Source organism: Sorex fumeus, unplaced genomic scaffold (genome assembly GCF_029834395.1).
Source record: "Sorex fumeus unplaced genomic scaffold, SorFum_2.1 ptg000006l, whole genome shotgun sequence".
NCBI classification, from domain to species: Eukaryota; Metazoa; Chordata; class Mammalia; order Eulipotyphla; family Soricidae; genus Sorex; species Sorex fumeus.
In genome coordinates, this window is record NW_026606063.1 from 12786393 (window position 1) to 12803861 (window position 17469).

General features: G+C 48.0%; 1 protein-coding gene across 6 annotated transcripts in view; it reads left to right on the forward strand.

The window, feature by feature from the left end:
- The first annotated feature begins 6263 nt into the window (after positions 1 to 6263).
- The window catches only part of ITSN2 (intersectin 2), a 137072-nt gene continuing 125866 nt past the window's right edge, over positions 6264 to 17469 (forward strand). For 2 of the 6 annotated variants that reach the window (XR_008793607.1, XM_056122434.1), the window contains exon 1: positions 6463 to 6520. The gene's annotated coding sequence lies outside the window, so the exon portion shown is untranslated. The other 4 variants (XM_056122400.1, XM_056122426.1, XM_056122408.1 and 1 more) reach the window with 3 other exon arrangements.

Genomic DNA, 17469 nt, shown 5'->3' on the forward strand with positions numbered 1-17469 from the left:
GGAGGAAAGTCAAGTTAGGGCGAGTTTCTGGCATCCCTGTGATTTTTGGCGAGTGGTTCTCCCAAGTAGTGCTGGGGGCCCTGATCTAAACAAGCAGAGTGGCCTCACTTGGGCCTGGGGTCTGTCTGCCTTCCTGCCACCGAACGATGGCAATCACCCCGTTTCTCTCCCCCAGAGTGGGGCAGAGACCAGGGCCCCCTGGTGGTTATTTCTATTCCATTGGCTCAGATGTGATCTCATATAGGGAGAAGAAAGTGGCAATACAAGGAATGAGACATGCTTGCCAGACCAGATTGGGCGAAGCAGCACTAAGCTAGCCAGCCCAGTGCATCTTTCAGACATCAGCATTGTGGCTATCTGAACCCCAAACAGTAAGGCCGACTCTCTACTGAGACAGGGGAAATCCCCCACAGCCAGGGGAACTTTCCAGGCGGAGCCCAAGGCCTGGTTTCACCTCTCTCTTTCCTCACCCCAACAAGGGTAGGGGATCACCAGCAGCCGCTGAGCTTGCTCCCCAGGAATGTGGTGAGGGCTAAGGAGAGAACCAAAGCACTCAGCCTTGCGCGGAATGCTACATTAGTGCCAGCGAGGTTAATACCAGAAGGAAACTGGTCCCCCTCCAGGGCCGTGCAGGAGACGGCCACCAAGCTGACAGCTGGGCGAATCTGTCAGACAGGAAGCATGTCGGCCTCTCGCATACCGGCTGGATTCCCTTTGGCTGAGCTGCTCCTGCCAGACAGGAACCCCCTGAATGGGCATGTCCTGTCCAGGGCCTCGCCCCAGTCTGGGCTTTAGCTCCACCCTGCACTTCTGGCCCAGGGCCGAGTCTGGGCCAGTGTTCCTCTCTGGTCCTCCTGGTACTGCCTTTCCGGGGCTTTTAGGCTTTCAGGCCAGCACCTACCACCTAACTGTCCAATTGTGAGACAGGGCCTTGCTCTCTGCTGGTGAATTTCCCTGCCTTCCCCTGCCTTCCTCTTTCCTGTCTCCCTTTTCACTTCTCCTGTTCTCAGCAGAAACCTGCCCCCCGCCCCCACAAGCCCACCCCATGGTTGCAGAGCAGGGTGTGAGGTCAGAACAAAGGAAACCCACTGGGCCGGCAACCCATTGGTGCTCTTCCTAGCTAACTCCTCATTTCCAGTAGCCAGCACACAATAGGTCCTTATTTAATAACTACTTGCAGAACAAAAACAAATATCAAATTAATGAAAGGGCAAATATATGTCAGACAACCATTGGCCTTTTCCTGACCCTGGCCCCAACCCCCATTCCTGGCCTGCTTTTTTGTCTGCTTGTGGGACCAAATATGGGGGCAGGCTCAACCAGGCTTCCGGAATTGACTTTGACCTGGGCACTTTGCACTTAGAGAACACCCAGCTGCTCTCTCAGAAGCAGGGCGAGGGGAAGTAACATGGAAGGGTAGAGACCTTTGCATCTCTGTTTCTCAGAAAGGATGAGATCAGTGTGGTGGTCGATAGCTTGGGGGGAGGGAGAGATTGAGGGGCTGTGTTAATTTATACATGGAAATAGTACGCATCCCGGACAGATAGCACAGCTGCTGGCAGTGAATGGCATTAACACCAGAAAAGAGAAAGATGGTCAACCTTGGTCTCTCCCCGATTCCGGTCCTTTCTGGTCCTGGCTCCAGGTGCCCTGATGGAGGGCACAGTCAGGTTTGTATTCGGTGGTGGTGGTGGTGGTGGGGGGGGGGGGGACATCTGCTTACACAGGTGGAACACATCTGACATGAGCCCCAGATGGTATCAGTCAACTATGCATGGAATTAACCTGCCAGAAGGAGAAGAGAGATTGGGGCAGGGGGGAAAAACATTTGAAGAAATAATGGCAAAGATTTGTTGCTACCTGATAAAAAAAAGTTTGCAGATCCAAGACTGTAAAAGAACACCAAGCAGAATAAATGCAGTGGAGTTGGGGCCCCTAGAGCTATTTCAGGTCATATGGGGAGGTGGGTTGTTCTTCCCCCCCCCCACACACACACAGTGGCCCTGGGGGAACCTAGGCTTGAGTCATACCCCCAGGCTAAACTCCAACACAAGGCAGAATAAACACGAAGTTAATACTAACGCACATCACAGTAAAATTATTGAAAAATAGGGGCTGGAATGATAGCACATTGGGTAGGGCATTTGCCTTGCAGACAGCCGACCCGGATTCGATTCCCAGCATCCCGTATGGTCCTCCAAGCACTGCCAGGACTAATTTCTGAGTGCATGAGCCAGGAGTAACCCCTGTGCATTGCCGAGTGTGACCCAAAAAACAAAAAATAAAATATTTTTAAAATTTCATTTTCATTTCATTTCATCATCCTGTTATTCGTCGATTGCCTCGAGCAGGCCCCAGTAACGTCTCTTTCATCCTAGCCCTGAGATTATATTCAAGGCTATTTAGGAGAATGAGACCCATCATTGTTACTGGTATTTGGCATATTTGGTACGCCACAGGGAGTTTGCCAGACTCTGCCCTGTGGGCAGGCTACATTCGATAGCCTGCAAGTTTGTCCAAAGTAAGTAATGAGACAATAAGATGTCATAAAAAAAGTTCTGATAAGATGTCACGCGGCCGCATTCGCATTCGCGAATGCGGCCGCGCGGTTCCGGGATCTGGATTTTATAGTCTCTGAGTCTTGGCCGCTGATGGGATTACACGGCGCCAGGGGGCCAGGTGGTGGGTGTGACCCCCACCTACTGGAATTTGGAGGATCTGGGTGGAAGATGCTCGACTCCAATTCGAGTAGGCTTGGAGGTCTCGGCCCCGGAACCCGCGTGGCTTTGTCCCTCTGCCAGTACCTTCATGTGTGCGGAGAGTGGTCTCAGCATGGTGGTGGCTGGTCCTGGAGGTCTTCGGCTGCCGGAGCCCTGGTCGGGGCGGGGAGGAAAGCTCAACCCGCTCCCCTCCAAGGGGCTCCGGGAAGGAACACCCAGGCGCGGGGGCAGAAGACTGCACTGTTCTCGTCCAAGACTCAGAGACTATTTTAAAAATTATTGAAAAATAAAGATAAATTTTGAAAGTAACACGAAAATGGTTTGATCAACAGCCAACTTCTGCAGAAAGCATTAAGACAGAAGAAGACAGGGAGAAAAAACTATTAAAAATTTTGAATAAAGAAGAAATATCCTAGGGCCAGAAAGATAGCACAGATAGCACAGAGATTAAGGCACTTGCCTTGCATGTGACCAACGCTGGTTTGATCCGCAGGAGAACACAGACCCCCCACTGGAAGTGATCTCTTACCCCTGAACATCTCCCAGGTATGCCCCCTTCCAGCCAACCCCCTTCCCCCACCAGTAGAAGTAAAAATCATTATATATGGCTAGGAATCCAGCTCAGCAGTACTGTGCAGGCTATGTATGTGAGCCCTGGGTTTAGTCCTCAGCGCGGCGCTGTTAATCCAGCTATCGCTGGGATGTGTCATTCAAGCACAAAAGCAAAAATAACATTCTCAAGTAAAACAAAACTAAGAATGTGTGGCCAACAGATCTTAGCTATTAAAAAACACTAAATTCTTGAGGCTGAAGGGAAATTTTATTCAATGAAAACTGAGATTATCAGGTAAGAATAAAAAGTTCCAGAAGTGACAAAATGACAAGTCACGGTCACGGTCCTCCCATTGTTCATCGATTTGCTTGAGCGGGCCCAGTAACGTCTCCATTGTGACACTTGTTACTGTGTTTGGCATATCGAATACATCACGGGTAGCTTGCCAGGCTCTGCCGTGCGGGCAAGATACTCTCGGTAGGTTGCCCGGCTCTCCGAGAGGGGCGGAGGAATCGAACTCGGGTCGGACATGTTGGCTGCATGCAAGGAAAATGCCCTACCGCTATGCTATTGCTCCAGCCCAAAATGACAAGTATCTGAATAAATTGATACTTTTATTGATACTTTTTCTTCTTCTTCCTTTTTTTTTTTTTTTGCTGGAGGCATACCTAACACTGCTCAGGGGTTATTCCTGGCTCTGCACTCAGTAATCACTCCTGGTGGAGTTCAGGGGTCCATATGGGATGCCAGGGACTGAACCCAGGTCAGCCTCATACAAAGCAAGAACCCTACTCTGGCCTTAAATAGAGACTTTTTGGGTGCTCTTTTCCTCTTTTATTATAATTACTCTCAATTTCTTTATAAATTGACTTATGGCATTATCGTAGGAGAATATGAGTTTGTGACATTTAGTCACAATGTATGAATCCGGAGCCTTGAGTATGGCCCCTTCCTACATGTGGGTTGGTTTGAAGGGCAGGGGAAGGGGAGCTAGAACCTAGGAAGGTGGAGCCTTGCAGGGAAATAAAACAGATGCAACATTCCCATGGTAAAAGCTAGGTTATTCGGAACAGACCCAGAAATCTGTCCTCAACTGTGACAGAACTGGGGAGGAGAAATCAATGTAAGAGGCCTCGTTCCCACCCTCATCCCTTACCCTCCTCAGCTGACTTGTACCTGACACGACTGTCTTCGTTTCTTGGGTAGGATTTGGCTTCTGCAGGTATCTGATCTTCAGTTGGTACTGGAGGTGTACAGAGATGGCAAAGTTGAGGAACTACTTAAGAAGGAATTTGCACTTACAAAGAGAAGAGGAAGTCAGAAGTGGGATGGTGGATGTGTCACCTATGTGAATCATGAACACCGAAATCATGAACACAGGATGGGACCCACTGGCCTCCGACTTCCGAACGGAACACTGAGAGTCCTTCAGCAACTTAGGCTATTCCAGGCTCCCAGTGGCGCACAAGACTCCAATCCCCACTGGAAGGTGTTGACTACTTAGTTTATTTTAGAAAGACCATTAAGAAAATGCTTTTTCTTTATTATAAACCTCCTTTTCTACAAACTTCCTTTTTGTCCTGCCATGGATCGCCTGGTGCCTTCTTCCAAAGGAAAAAGATGAGTAGGGGTGAATTGCACCAGGTGCAGAAATGACATCGACCCAAGTGATGGGAGGGAAATGAAGGCTGGCTCTCTGCCCCTCAGGAATAGAGAAGAGATTTCCCCTTACCCAGCCCTCTCCCTGGGGGACCACGGTGAGAAAGATTCAGAGGCTTCTTAGAAGCTAGAGTATGGGCACTGAAAGGCAATACCGCAATTAATTGGTGATGTCTGTTCTGGGAACAGATCATGTGCTCTAGAGTGCATTTTCTAGCTTGGGTGGCTTGTCTGCAGATGGGGACGGACAGACTTGCCCCTGGGCCCCCCACCCCCCACCCCCCACCCTCCACCCCCCAAAGGCCTTCCTCCAGGAACACAAAGGAATCGGGTCTCCCTGGCACTGAAGCCCAGGACCTGTCTGTCTTGTCTTGATCCGTCCTAATCAAAGCAGAGTGTGAGGGCGGGGACAACCTGTTTATCATCACTGATAGTTCCTCAGTTCCTCATCGGCTCGTTGGGCCGTTCAGGGAGGCTTCAGAGCCATTTCTCTCAGGCCGGCTCGGCTACCCTCATCAGCCCCGACAGGTCTGGAACCCAACAGGTAGGATTCCAACCAGAGGCTTGGGATCTTCTCAGCTGCGCAGCCCTCTTCCCTTACCAAAAGGGCGATGGGTGGGTGGCTGGTGGTGGTGAGGGAGGGAGGGAGGAGGGTCTGAGTTTAACACGCGGGACAGTTGCCCTCTCTGCCTCTAAAAACAGAAATCTGGGGAATTGGCTGCCTCCCCGCCACCCCCGATTATTTATTTATTTTTAATACCCCAAGTTCCCACTGAGCAGTCCTCTAGTCCCAAGGATCAGAAAGTCTGTGCCAGGGGTGGGTGGGAGGAAGCGCTTTGAGTTCAAGTCTGGACTGATTTTTCAAGGAGGGTCGTCCGAGTTGGCACAAGAAGGAAAAACAGGAGCGGGTCGCGGGGGCTGGGGGGGCTTCGCGTGCTCTCAGGGGGCTGGGGGTGGGCGAGAGCGTTCAGTCCGCAGGTGGCGGGCGGCTAGGGGGTCCGACCGGGCGGGAGAGTGCGGGTGGGCGCTGCCTTATCCTGTGATGCGGGGTCCGGGCGGGCTCGGGTGTCAACCGCCTGGCGGTGGCCCCCCAACAAGTTAGGGGGTGTATGTACGCGCGCGCGCGCGTGTGTGTGTGTGTGTATGTGGGGGGGGGGGTGATGTGCGGGCGCGTCCCCTCCCACCCCGCGCTCCCGGGACCAGCCAGGCTGGCGGGTCCGACCCGGAATCCCGGCGAGGGAGAAGCTTCCAGAGAGTCCCAGGGGCGGCGCGGCCCGCGCGCGGTGCTGGTGCCGGTGCCGGCTCCGGCTCCGGCTCGGCGGCGCTTTTTGGCAGCCACATGGGGTCGGCGGGGCCGGGACCCGGCGCCCGGCGGCCTGTCACCGCGGGGAGGAGGAGCCAGGTGGGTCCGGGCCGGGCCGGGCCGTCGGCCGAGGCTGAGGCGAGGCGGCGCCGTCAGCGGCCGGGCCGGGCCGGCGGCGCCTCCCTCCCCGCCCCCCGGCTTCCTGCGGAGGCCGCGGCCGCCATGTTGTCGTGGGGCTGAGGCGGCTTGGCGGAGCCCGGGCGGCCGTGACAGGCTGCGCAACAGGTTCGCGGGGGGCGGCCGAGCGGGCTCTCCCGGCGTCCGGCCGCGCCCGCGCCGCTGGGGGCCCCGAGGAGCCGCGGGGGGCGCGCGGGGGCCGGCGCGGGCTCCTCCAGGTGGGTTGAGGCGGCGGCGGCGGCGGCGGCGGCTGCGGGCAGGTGCGGGCGCGCCGCCGGGGAAGCGAGGCGGAGGGCGCCGGGCCCGGCGGCCCCTTCACCGCGCCCCGAGCTCCCTCCGCGGCCTCTTCCGGCAGGTGCGGAGCCGCCGGGGGCGGGGGGGGCCCGCGCTCCGGGGGCGTCCGGGCTCGTTCGCTCGTAGCTCGCAGCTCGCCCCGGCGCGGCCTCTCGGGCCCCGGCGCGTCAAGGTGAGGCGGCCCGCGCGGGTGGTGGGCGCGGGCGCGCGGGGCTCGGGCCGGCGTGAAGTGAGTGGGGTCGCTCGCCTCTCTCTCTCTCCCCGGGAAGAGGGCTCGGGGGGAACCGTGGGCGGCGCCACCGGGGGAAACGGAGGCAGGAGTCGCGGGCGGGCTCCGCGCCCGGGGGACGCCGGCGGCGGGAAGGAGCGTGTGGGACCCGAGCCCGCTGCTGGAAGCTGAGGAACTGAGGTGATCGCCCCCTTCACCCCCCAGATGACGGCTCTCCACAAGGGCTCTCTGCCTTTGAGTACTGTTGTTATTTCTTTCCTTCTTTATCTTTTTTAAAATTTTATTATTCTGATTTGTTTTCATTTTGTACCGGCGTTTTCCCATGCTCCCTCAGAAATAGGCGAGGTGGGAGGTGACATTGCTGTGGGGTTTCTCTCCCCCCACCCCAGCTGGCTGGAGGTCGCCGGCCCCGGGTCGGTTAGCTTTTTTTTTTTTTTTTTTTAAATTTTATTGAATCACCGTGGGTTAGTTACTCGGTTAAGCTTCTTAAAGCTCCCGGGGAAAGGAGCTGTCGCCTGCCCCTGTGCTCACCTTGGCTGCGCGCTCGGTTCAGTGCTTAACCCTAATGCGCCGTCTGGAAACGCCGGGTGAGACCTTTCATCCCTCAGTCAACGACGCCCCTGCGCCCTCCAGGGAGAGGAGCAACCCGGGGCACAACCCTGAGCTTGGTTGGAGTCCCAGGGTTCTCCCCCTTCCTCCACCCCCCAATTCCCTCAACTCCTCCAGGCTCCCTCCCCCACCTCGTTGAGGTAGTAGGATTGTCGCCTGAACCTCGTAAGATGTCCTTTGTCATTCCAAAGTTTTGGAAGCGCGTGAGATGGCACTTGCACCGCCGCCGTTTTTGCTTTATGCCCCCTGGCGTCTCTCCACCTTTTCCCACCCCACCCCCACCCCGGGACGGCGTGGAAGAGGTCCCTGTGCTCACCTTGGTCGTGAAAGGGAGATTTGTCTGAGAAAACTTGACCGGTACTTGAATTATTGAACAGGGAGGGACTATTGTTAGCTCCACAGAGCTCAGCGTTAAAATCTTGATCTCTCTGGCATCTGAGGCAGCGTGTGAGACTTGTTTTCTGGGGGATGGAATTCTAATTTTTTTTTTAAATTGTATGTTTACACAAATAAAATAAGAAACCTCTCTTCTGACCCAAGTTGAGTAGCTTTCAGGAGTTTTCTCTAGCCAGATCTTCTTCCTTTTTAGTTATTTAATCCTTTTTTTAAAAAATAAATGTGGTACAGTTACTACGTCCTCATTTTTTATTTGTAATATATCTGCTGTTGGCTGCGTGCAAGGCAGACGCCCTACCCGCCGTGCTATCGCTCCGGCAAGCTACCGAGAGTATTCGATATGCCAGACACAGTAACAACAAAGTCTCCAATGGAGACGTTACTGGGCCCGCTCGAGCAAATCGACGATCAACGGGAGGGCCTTTACCTTACCTTTACCTTAATATATCTGCTGTAGAGTTTCACAAATTCCCATTTTCCTAATAAGGGGAAAAGAGCATCTGTTGCCCATCTCCTTTAACTGCTTTTCTTTTTGCAGGGGGGCTTGTGGAGGTCTTCTAGGTAGTGCTCAAGGGGCCCCAGGATTGCTGGGGAGAACTATGGGGGAATTGAACCGGGCCCTCTGCCTGGAGCCCTTGGAGCTGTGTTCCCACCTTCTGCTGTTTTTTTTTTTTTTTTGCATCAAAGTGTATTTACCATGTTCTTACTACATGCCAGGCCCTATGCATACATAATCATCTTAAGCCCACAGAGACCCCCTGAGCAGTCTCCTTCCATAAAATCGATCATTGAATTATGAACCTGGAACCCTTTCTAGGTCTTTGGGTTAGACCAAAGAGCCCAGTATCAAACCAAAATCAGCACCTGTGCTCTTATCTGGTGCATTCATCTTGGTTCAGATATTTTTTAAAAAAGAGTTGATCATTAATTAAAAACTGGTTGAGTAAATGAATGCAAGTACATGTTTGTTCATTGATGACTATCTACCACTTTTTTATACTATATTTGCTTGTAAGCTTTTTATGAACAATTTTCACACATGACTGAATAACTGAGTGACTGAAAACGTGACATATTTATGACCTTTCAACCTGCATTTGCTTGTGTGTGTATGCTTGTGTGTATGTGTATTTGTGTGTGTGTGTCTGTGTGTGTTTTCGGTCTTTTTGATAACTTATTTATGGAAAACTTGGTGGAATTGCACATTTTGTAGAAAGGTTATTGAAAGGTAGACTTTTTAATGTGCTCATAAAGGCAGGATTCAAGGCAAAATAGCTTAGGATTTTGTCAGTGGACAGATCTAAATATGAAGTTTTCTCTAAAATGCTGTGTTTTGTTTTTGAGTTCGTTTTTTAGCTTAGTCCACACTTTCACCATAGGGCAGTGACTGCTGTCAGACTCCTGCTGGGTAAAGTATGCTTACAGGTATTCCTGAGAAGGAGCTGAATGGTCTTAAAGTTAAGCTCTGCAGGCAGAAAGGAAGTGTGGGAAGGAGGAAACTAACCAGTAGGGCAGCGAATACATCAATATATAGTAATATTTTTACAGCTCAAAGGGACAGCATATTTTCATTTGCAGGTAGATTTTGTCTTTTGGTTTTGGGCCCTCATGCAACTGTGCTCAGGGATCACTAGGTACTCAGTCCTGTGGGGATCACATGTTGTGCTAGGATTGAACTAGGGCCAGCACATTAGGTATTATCTCTCTGATCTGATAGTTTTATTTTGAGAGATTCACTTAGAAATAAGTTCATAGGTCAGGGGCTGGAGAGATAGTACTATGGGTTGACCCCTGAAACCCAGTCTGGTCCCTGAGCCAAGGATCATCCCTGAGTAGAGCCAGGAGTAAACTCTGAGCCCTGCTGGGTGTGCCCCTTCCCCCCCCAAAAAAACCCCAAAAGTTCATGGGCATATTGGGATTTAGATTCACAAGCTGTTATGGTTGATATTTAGGGATCATATTACCAGATCATGGATATTTAAGGTAAAGGTAAAGGCCCTCCCGTTGTTCATCGATTTGCTCGAGCGGGCCCAGTAACGTCTCCATTGGAGACTTTGTTGTTACTGTGTTTGGCATATTGAATACGTCACAGGGAGCTTGCCAGGCTCTGCCGTGCGGGTGAGATACTCTCGGTAGCTTGCCGGGCTCTCCGAGAGGGGCGGAGGAGGAATCGAACTCAGGTCGGCCATGTTGGCTGCGTGCAAGGCAAACGCCTTACCGCTGTGCTATCGCTCTAGCCCAAATATCATGGATATTTGGCTTGTTTTATTTAAGCAGGTTGGTTTGTGTTTTCTTTTTTAAAATTTATGTATTTATTTATTTTGGATTTGGGGCCCTACCCAGCAGTGCTCAGAGAGGTAACTCCTGGCTCTGCACTCAGGAATCATTCCTGGCAGGCTCGGGGGACCATGTGGGATGTCCGGGATTAAACCTGGGTTGGTTCTGTGCAAGGGAAACTCCCTACCTGCTGTATTATCTCTCTGACCTGCTGTATTATATCTCTGGCCCTGCTGATTTGTGTTTTCTAGATCATTTTGTTCACTTGTGTGTGTTTATTTTAGGAAAAGCATGTGTAGTGAAGTAAAACTTTTATTTATAGTAATAACTACAGTACTGTAAGAGCACAGACTTTCAAGATAAAGCTTCTACACTGAACCACAACACCAAATATCTCTGTGACATGGAGGAGGTTACTTGAATCTCTGAGCTTCTGTTTTTCATCTTTAAAATAGGGATAATAAGGTGCCCATCTTATAAAATTTTTGTATTTAATGTAACATATTTGGCTGGAGCGATAGCACAATGGGTAGGGCGTTTTCCTTGCACGCGTAGGCGTTTTCCTTGCACGCGGCTGACCTGGATTCGATTCCGCCACCCCTCTCGGGAGAGCCCAGCAGGCTACCGAGAGTATACCGCCTGCACGGCAAAGCCTGGCAAGCTACCCCTGACGTATTCGATATACCAAAAAAAGTAACAACAAGTCTCACAATTTGTTGTGAGACGTTACTGGTGCCCGCTCGAGCAAATCGATGAACAATGGGAGGACAGTGCTACAGTGCTGATGTAACATATTTAGTACTATTGCTTAGTGTCAGTACTTAATGTTACCTATTGTTATTTTAACCTGATTCCGTAAGAAATTTCATTTTGTTTTTTGGGATTTTTTTTTTTAAGCCACAACTGGTGATGCTCAGGGATCACTTTTGGCTCTGCACTCAAGAATTATTTTTTGTGGAGTTCATGCCCAATGCAATCAGCTAATCAGTGGCTGAATGAATAGCAGTACTCCTACGTTAAAAAAAAAGAATCATTTTTTGGTGGTTCTTGGGGGACTATATGGGGTGTTGGGAATTGAACCCAGGTTGGCTGCATGCAAGGCAAGCGCCCTAACAGCTGTACTATCTCTTCAGCCCTGAGAAATTTTATTTATTTATTTTAATTGAATCACTGTGAGTTACAAAGCAGTTATGATGGAGTTTCAGTCATACACTGGTCCAACACCTATCCCTCCACCTGTGTACATTTCTCACCACCAATGACCAATATCCCCAATTTTCCTCCCATGGCCTCCCCTTGGCAGGCACTTTCTTGCATGCATATTCTCTTCTTTCTCTCTCTCTCTTTCTCCCCCCCTCCTCCCCACCTACCTCTCCCACTCTCTCTCACTCCACCCCCTTTTGGGCATTTTGGTTTATAATACAGATACTGAGAGGTTATTATGTTTGCTCCTTTACCTACTTTCAGCAATTCTCATCCAGTCATCATTTCCAACTATCTTTGTCACAATGACCCATTCTTTATTCCAACTGCCTTCATTTTTTAGCTAGTTTAGTTGATTTTTTCGTTTTTTTTTTTTTAATGTAGCGAATGAAAGAGAAATTGACTTTTCTTGTACATTAATCTGTACATCAAACAGTTCATGTAAAAAGACTGGAAAATAAGAACTGACCCACAGTCTCAACTCCCAATAGATTCTATGCTGCCCCCACCCTTTTTGGGTTGCTGGTTTTGAATCCTGGACCTTATACATGAGAAGCATGCACCACTGAGCCACTTCCCAGTGCCTTATCTGTCCTAGCAGTCACTTCAGTTTGGAGGAAGAAACCCCACCCCCCCCCAATTAAAAAAATGGCTAACGGAAGAAAACGTTTATATTTGCAAAAGAAACAACTCTTTCATATGATTGCTTCCCAGGCATGGAGTCTAGGTGCAGAACTGTTCCCAGAGGAGTGCTTGTGGGGAGGAATGGTGGGTAGAGTCACACAGATAAGGAGCCTGCAGGCCTTGCTCTGACAGTTCAGACTCTGGAAACCAGGGCTTTATTATTTCAGTTTTGCTTAAACACATTGTCTTAGGTATTTGGACACTCCCTTCCTCTGCTCTTAAGAATGACTGCCTAAACCCAGGAATTAAGTAGGTCGGTAATACGTTTCACAGCTTATGTAACATTTGTTGACTTTCATTTTCTTGAGCATGAAGTACTTTTTTGGTGGATATCTATAAGAATTTCAAGATTAATGAAACGTCCTGAGGTTGATAAGGACCTGGAGTCTGTATGTAGCAAATCAGCACTACATTAAGTCCTGAAAATGGGCATGGTAGGAGAGAAGCTGTACTTGAGATTTGAGCTTTAACTTCCATTTACTTTCTCATTTGAAGTGTTTCATGCTTTCCCTCTGTTCCGGGGAAATGCTTATCAATTGATTTTGCCTTGCTGCAGAGACAGCCTGCATGGGCATATTGGAAGTCTTCCCCGCCTGTTTGCCTTCTGCTGTCTGGTTCTCATTCCATGATTCTGTCCTGGAGTTTTTGCCTCTTTCCTGCATCCTAACTTCTACAAAGGGGGTTCAGGGTCCCACTGCATCCCAGAACCTGGGATATCTGGTTTTTATAGCCTCGTGGCAACTGTCTGGAAAAAGCACACCCTGAGCCTCCCTATTTACCCCCTTTGATCTCACTCTCCATAGCAAGTGCCCTACCTGCTGTACTATCGCTCCTGCCCTCTGATGATTTGTTTTTTCCCCCTTTAACTTTATTTAAACACTGTGGTTTACAAAGTTATGCATAATAGTTGTTTTGGGCAGTCAGTGTTCCAAAACCAGTCCAACCACCAGTATGACCTTCCCTCCACCATTGTCCCCAGTTTCCCACCCACTCACCCCAAACCTGTCTCTTTAGCAGCCATAAAAGAAAATATTTTATATTGCTTGTTAAACAGAATGGTAAAGGGAATTATCAAAAAAATACTTCAGTAAAAGAAAACTTGCGGAAATTGTTATATCTCACAATGTTAAAATCATTGAGGATTTACTGAGCTTTTAGTTGCTAGTTGAGCCTTCTGTGTTTTTGTTTCTGTTTTTTTGAATGTAGTGTCCTTCTGTGCTACTTCCTGATTTGATTTGCTGTGCTTCTACTCGCCTGTTAGTGTTGTGAAATTTAGGGCTGTCTGGGAGCTATAGAACTGGTGTCATTCAGCCTGAAGTTATCAGCTGAAGGTGTACTGGGAATTTTGTGGCATGGTGTCTCTTCCGAGATTAGTTGTGAAACAGTGAAGCTGGGTCATTTATATACTAGAGGCTATGGGGTGTGAGTGTGGCTGCTAGGGCTTTGGCAGGGTGGGAACTTGGCCACCTCCCTCCAAAGAGGGCCCCAGAGTTTTCAGCCCGGAGACTAGCATACCTGGGCGTTTCATCAACCTGGCATCTCTTCCAAAATTAGTCGTGAAGCTCTGTCTCTAAATTGCTTTGAAAATAGCCAATTCCTACCCACCACATTTTCTCCTTAAAAAGTATAACCCGATTCTTAATCATGGTATTGAATTTATTCCCTTATTGAACAAATATTGAGTGCCTGCATGCCTGAAAATGGTCTCAGACAAAGTATAGAAGCGCTAAACAGAATATGACCTGCCTGACACTTTTACTGCTTATGTTTGGGAGAGGGAAAGAAGGCAAAATATCTCCAAGTTTATATTTGCTGAGTACTGTGGAGAAAAGTAAAGTGAGAAATGAGGATGGCAATGTGTGTGTAAGTGGGAATGTGGAGGAAAGCTACTTCAGAGGAATAGATGTGCTGGTCAAAATTATGTTGATTATTAAATAATTCATTATGGGGGAAGGATTACTGTGATGTTTTATGAATACACTTAGTATTTCAGGTCATGGTTTAAACGTGAAGATTTTTCATTTTAGTTTTACTGTTTGGTCCAGAAGATCTCTGAATATTTTCTAGAAACTTAACCCAGAAAACCCATTTTTCAGACTCAACATGAACCAACAGGTGTGTCAAATGGTTTAGAACATGGGTATTTTGGGTGGGGAGCCCTTACCTGTTGGTATCTGGGGACTATGCCCAACTCTGTTCAGGAGTCATTCTTGGCTGTGCTTGGCAGATTGAGTTGAACAGGGTGGCAAAACATAGGCTTTGTACTACTCATTGTGTCCTGCTTAAAGTTATGTCAACTTTTTATGCCTTTTTTGTTTGTTTGTGGACTACACCCACCTGTGCCCAGAGCCTGCCCCTGGCTCCTCACTCAGGCATCACTCCTGACAGTGCTCAGGGGACCACATGGGGAATGCCGGAGATCAGACCCGGGTTAGCATGTGCAAGGAAAGCACCCTACGTGCTGTACTCTTGATCTGGCCCCTACTTATATTATTTTTATTGTGATAAAGTTTCTTTTTTTTTTTTTTTTGGCTTTTTGGGTCACGCCCGGCAATGCGCACTCCTGGCTCTGCACTCAGGAATTACCCCTGGGGGTGCTCAGGGGACCATATGGGATGCTGGGAATCGAACCTGGGTTGGCCTCGTGCAAGGCAAATGCCCTACCCGCTGTGCTATTGCTCCAGCCCCAAATAATGTTTCTTATAGAAAATTGCAAAGCTACAGGAAATTTTCAAGATGATTATAGTCACTAATAATTATATCACCCAGAAAAATGTTCAGTTAATATTTTGGTAGCTCTTCTGGGAAATTCCCCCCACCAATTTGAATTACATATGGGGCTTTATAACCTGACTTCTAGCTTACTAGCATTCATCAAAGACAATTCTACCTTGTTAGAATTCATCAGACAATTCTACCTTGTTAGATATTTATCTACTAATATTTATTGGCTAAGTAATACATCTTTGCTACTACTGAATGTTAATGTCCAACTTACTTTAGTGACTTTTGGAACATTGCATATTCTTAATCTTTTGGGCTTTAGCCTCTTTATATAGTTAGGAAACTCGAGCAAGGACAAGAAAAGCAGTGGCCCCAAGACCCCACAGCTAGTCAGTGGCAAACACAATGTATGAACAGCACTTACTTTCCATCCTCTGTGCATGTCCATATCTCATATGGTTTTCAACATTGAGGTCGTGCAGATTATATTTTGTTATTTTCACTTGTACCATAGTTGATGTCCTGTAATCTATCTTTGTGTTTGTAGCTATGATTATTTCCATAAAATAAGTGTAGTAATAGTTGTTATAGTGGATCAAAGATGTGAAAACTTCCTAATGTAAACATACTGCCAAGATGCCTTTATAAAATTTAATCAGTACTAGGGCCAGAGAGATAGTACAGCAGGGAGGGTGTTTGCCTGATATGTGGCTGACTGGGGTTTGAGCCCCAGCATCCCATGTAGTCTCCCAAACACTGCTAGGAGTAATTCCTGAGGCACAGAGCCAGGAGTAACACCTCAGGTGTCTTTCCGCCAACCCCTTTCCCCCCCATAAAAACCCTTATCAGTACCAACATGTTCTTCTAACATGTGAAACAAGTCCTATGTTGCCCAAGATCAGAAAGACTTGATTCTTAAAAATCTGCTAATTTGATAAATATTACCTTGTTCTAAATTTTGAGTAACAGCCAGGTTGTATTTTATAATTTTTTTGTTCTTTTTTGGGTACACTTGTGGTACTCAGGGTTATTCCTGAGTACAGGAATCACTCCTGGAGGGGCCTGGGGACCACATGGAGCTAGAACCTGGGTCTGCCGTGTGCAGTGCAGTTACCCTGCATGTTCTACTATCTCATTGCCCCAGCAGTAAGACTGTATGTAAGCTTATTTTTTTCCCTTTGAGCAATAATTCTAAGAAGTCTTTGAGAACAGTAACCCAAGGTGCTTACCTTGTATTCCACTGGCTGTGGGTTCTAATCCCCGGCAACACATATAGTCCTCAGAGCACTGCCAGGGGTTAGTCCTCAGTCCTGAGCACAGAACTAGAAATAGCCCCAAAAGAAGTAACTTTCTGCGTGTAAGTAAATATTATTTACTAATTTTTTCTTAGTTTATTAATTTTTATAAATGGTTACATCAACAATTAAAAAATACCTTCCATGTATAGCACTCTTTTAATAATCAACTCAGTTTTTATAGCATCCCTATGATATATTAGCCCCACTTACAAAAATCCTCTACGATTTCTTTTTAGTTCCCAGTCTTTTCCTTCTTTGCCTCAGTTCATTTTCAGTCCTAATTCCTAAAAAATCTTCTCCTCCTTCTAGCCTATTGTTAGTCTTCCTTATTCAGTGGAGGTGTCATTTCCTCTGGGATTGCTCATCTCAACAATCTAGATCCCTAAGGCGAAGCCAAGCCGGTTAACCAGTCTTCTGTCCTTTCTTTGTATCTGTTGCATTCACCTGGAATTCAGGGTTGGGTTTTATTCCCTTCAGTTTCCTGCTCTGACAGGTGTCTTACACATCTTGATTTGAACTATAGGTGATCATATCAAGAAGGAATCAACCTTCCAAGTGTATAAAATTGGAGAGATTGACACTGAGGATATTGCATTGGAACTGGGCTGAGAAGGAGAAGGAGGGGTGGAGTGGAGAAGGAGGGGGAAAAGAATAAAACTGAGTGAAAACAGACACAAAAATTTCCTGTCCTGGGGATAGCAGTTTACTTAGAGGGAGTTTTTAAAGATTACTAACCTTGCCTCCGGGAAAACCTGGTAAAATACTCTTTCACTTCAGTAAGTCTTCTTTAGTGTTCAGAATATTTGAACCTTTCTTCTAGAACTCTTCTGAAAAAATAGGGTTAACTTCAGCTTCCCCCTATTTCCATCTTGTAATGGAACAGTTGCAGGTTCTGATGCAATCTTGGTAAAATTTTGAAATGTTTGAAGGATTTTGATGAATTGGTGAGGTTCTCTAGGTGCCTTTGCCGGAAGCTAGAGGAGCTTTAGCAAATGGTGAAGCTTTGTCTTTGTTTTCTTCTTGTTTCTTTGTTGTTTGTTGTGTTGTGTTTGTTTTGTTTTTTTGGGCTAATCCTGGTGGTGCTCAGGGTTTACTCCTGGGTCTGCAGTCAGGGATCAGAGCTGGGTCAGTAGTGTGCAAGGCAAATGCCCTACCTGCAGTACTATTTATTGCTCAGACCCCAGAGCTCCATCTCTGGAGACTGAATCTCATTCCCTTTGATTTCCCTGACTGCTAGCCTTTGATCATACTTGTTCTATTTCTCTGTAGCCTTCATTAAGCTTCTGTTCTAGCTTTGACAAGAACTATTCTCTGATTTGATTTTGAAACATACTGACTGCTGA